At 39.7% G+C, this 3,964-nt stretch overlaps 1 pseudogene; it reads left to right on the plus strand.

Moving 5' to 3' along the window:
- The first annotated feature begins 688 nt into the window (after positions 1-688).
- LOC102013264 lies at positions 689-2,338 on the plus strand (annotated as a pseudogene).
- Positions 2,339-3,964: the final 1,626 nt, after the last annotated feature.

Genomic DNA, 3,964 nt, shown 5'->3' on the forward strand with positions numbered 1-3,964 from the left:
CTGATTGGCACGTAATACCTGTTCAAAGCAAAAATCTGTTGTAATTTCTGAGATTATGAAAGTGAAAGTTTATCTCAAAATCAGAGAATGTAATCAGTTTGTATTTATAAATAATGCTTAATATCTTACCATATTATAAAGTCCAGGACTACTTGTAAGTGATCTATAAGTTCATAATTTTAATGTAGATAGGGAGCAACTAGTTGTTTCCTTTATTATTGCTGCCAGGACAGGAATATTCAAAGGCCTTAGTGATTACAATAGCTGAAGTATTTCTTTTGGTATTTCTGATATTCTTATAGATGATTCAGGATTCAGAGTACAGAAAAATTAGTAGTCTTTCAGTTCCAAATTTATTTCTTTGTGCCTTTCTGTTTCTTAAAATTTTATATTTATTCCAAAAGTGTTATGCTTCACTTGGAAACATGGATATTTATGTCTATATCATTTGTGATATATTTAGATTGTTGTGGATTTAATGACCTTGAAATAATAAATTTAGGTTCAGTTGTATGTTACTTGCTTTAAAAGTAGCATATTAAAAATAATAAAGGTTCGCCGGCCCTGTCCTTCCCGTGGGTCCCCACCCAGCCCTGTCCCTCCTTGCTGTCCTTGCAGCCAGAAGGCTTTGCTCGCAGCACTCTCTCTATAAAGTTGTTGTTGCGACTTCTGCTGCAGGTGGAGGAAGATGGCGTCGGGAGGCGGTGGGTCTTGAGCTCTGAGAGACTCCTTGCACCCTTTCCCGGCCTGGATCTGGAATTTGAGCGGGGTGCGAGGCGCTCAGAACCCAAGGCTGGGGACAGCAACGTAGAAGGGGAGGACATTTCCACTGGCACAGAGGCAGCTAGTAAGCCCCAGTCTCCAAAGAAAACTCCATCCTTACTTCCCATCAACAGTGGCTCCAAAGAAAATGGCATCCAGGAGGAACAAGACCAAGAGCCGCAAGATCTCTTTGCAGATGCCACAGTGGAGCTCTCCCTGGACAGCACACAAAATAATCAGAAGGTACGAGCCGAAGCACTCATTCGTCTGCCTCCACAGGAAGCCACAAGGTCTTCTGAGTCCCAGATGAGCCGTGAGGACCTAGAGGAAGAAGAACAGCAGAATCAGTTTGGTTTGACAGTTGGTATTACCGATCCTGAGAAGATTGGGGATGGTATGAATGCCTGTGTGACCTACAAAGTTACAGCACAGCCGAGCTTACCAATGTTCAGAAGTAGAGTTTGCAGTGAAAAGAAGGTTCAGTGCCTTTCTGGGTCTTTATAAGAAGCTTTCCAAGGAGCACTCTCAGAAGGGCTTCACTGTCACTCCTGCTGAGAAGCGACTCAGGAATGACAAAAGTGCAAGTTCAAAAAGAAGATTCTTCTTCTGCAAAATTTGTTGAAAAACAGAGGACTGCTCTAGAAAGGGACCTTCAGAGGGTTGTGAACCACCCTATCATCTTATAGCACCCTGACGTCAGGGAGGTTTTGGAAGAAGAAGAGCTGCAATGTGCCGTGGGTACCTGGACTGTGAGTGGTGCTGGTCTCCTCAAGATGTTCAACAAAGCCACAGATGCAGTCAACAAAATGACCATCAAGATGAATGAATCAGACATTTGGTTTAAGGAGAAGCTCCAAGAGGTAGAGTGTGAGGAATAGTGTTTAAGGAAACTGCACGCCATGATAGAAACACAAGTCAACCACAGGAAAGAGCTAGCCCTCAACATAGCCCAGTTTGCAAAGAGTCTAGCCATGTTTGGGAGCTCTGAGGACAACACAGCATTGCCATGGGCCCTCTCCTAGTTGGCTGAGGTGGAAGAAAAGTTGAGCAGCTCCACCAGGAACAGTCCAACAGTGACTTCTTCCCTTTTGCTGAGCTCCTGAGTGACTACATTCACCCCCTGGCCATAGTCTGCTTTTGACCAGCTTATGAAGGTGTGGCAGCGCTGGCAGGATGCTCAGGCCATACTGAAGAAGAAATGGGAAGCTGAGGCTCGGTTGTTACGGGCCAACAAGCCTGACAGGTTACAGCAGGCCAAAGATGAGATCATAGAGTGTGAGTGTGAGGTGACTCAGTATGAAAGGAACTTTGAAAAGATTTCAACAGTGGTGTGGAAAGAAGTGATATGATTTGAGAAAGTGAAATCCAAGGACTTCAAAACCCATGTGATCAATACCTTGAGACACTTCTATATTCACAGCAGCAGCTCGCAAAGTACTGGGAAGCCTTCCTTCCTAAGGCAAAGACCGTCTCCCAATGGACCAAGGATTCCAGAGCCCACCCACGTGACGCTGCCTTTTTATACACTGTCCTCCTCCCCTTGGTGCACCTGAGTGATGCATCCTGCCTAGGCTGACTTAGCCCCTTCCTCCCACCCCATGACCAAGCTGCTCCCACTCACTCTAGCCAGCACTTCCTTTAGCTTCATATGTATTTTCTTGCCTAAGAGCCTAGTTCCCTGCCTTAAGCAAAAGACCTACAGTAGGTGGTGGAATTATTGGGTTGAGGTGGTGTATTGGTATAACTATATGAATACAAATTTTATCTTTTTTCAGGATGTGGCTTAGGACCTGGGAATAACATTTTCTATTACTCCTGATGGTGCCATGAAAAGATTGTATAATAAAATACTTTAAAATCAATAATAATAATAATGGTTCTAAGTGTAGTAAATTAAATTTTCCTCATGCTACTATTTAAAGTATAGGTAAACATAATCTTTCAGAACTATTTGAGAATGGGCATTAAGGATATTCAAATAGTTAATAGTTTATGTAGACATTCTTATCATATAACTTTACCTTAAAAAAGGAACAGATTAGATAATGATTTAACTATTAGAAGTTCATCCAGTATTACTTAGTGTAAAATTGGAATTACAATACACATCTATCACCAACAAGGATTCAGGCACATACCTGTAATCCCAGCACTTTGGAAGGCAGATGCAAGAGGATCACCAATTCAAACTCAGCATGGCCACTGCAGCAATTTAGGAAGACCCAGTCTCAAAGTCAGTCAATCAATTACTCAATAAAAAAGGACTGGGGATGTGGTTCATTGTGAAGGTCCTAAGTTCAGTCCTCAGTACTGGCAAAGAAACTATTGCAGGACCACTAAAATAAACAACATACATGTAACATAGAAATCAATATGTATGCAAGACCTAAAATGAAGTGCAACTTGATTAGAAAACACATACACCATGAAGTATTCAGTAATTGATGATAGATATTCAAAAGAGATTGTAACAAATGCTCCAGAGAATGTTGTATGAGCAAAAAAGTTGATGATTTGTATAAGGCAGTGATTATTTATATCACTTTATGAATAAGAAATATTTACAAAGAAAATATTAAAAGCAACCACTTTTGGAAAGTATCTTTTAAAATCAACTATCATTGTATACCTGTTATACATTAGGCATCCAATATCTTTGTACCAAGAAATGGCAATTGTTGTAATTTTCTTGACATAGTTAGTTGTAAAATGCCATAAGTGAATCAAGGATCTGGGAATAAAATGCAATTATCTTTTCTTCTACTCCAGAGACCTAGCCACTTAAACATTGTTCATTTTATAGGTCATATTGAAAACATAATTCTGATCAACATTAAATTTTCCAAATGATTACTGCCTAAAATTCAGTAGCAGGGTTTTTAATGACTTGTCTCTATCAATAACAGGTTTCCTAAGTGTTATCATTTACATATTCAACCAAATTAAATTATTCAGCAATCTAATATTACATTGACCATACAATTATGGCTTTACGAAATGATTACCCCCAAAGTAATTTTCTGAACAAAATAATGACCACGTTCTCTTTCAGTTTAGAAATATAATTATGCTGTTATTGCTCAACTTAGTCACATCAGGGAGAATACTGAATAAGGAGAATTGGTAACGACTTTAATTTGCTAGCTCAATTTTTTTTAATAAAATTATTGACATTGAAGAGAAGGTATCTGTACAATCACTT

This window comes from Chinchilla lanigera, unplaced genomic scaffold (assembly GCF_000276665.1).
Source record: "Chinchilla lanigera isolate Chin_1 unplaced genomic scaffold, ChiLan1.0 scaffold00009, whole genome shotgun sequence".
Classification (NCBI taxonomy): Eukaryota; Metazoa; Chordata; class Mammalia; order Rodentia; family Chinchillidae; genus Chinchilla; species Chinchilla lanigera.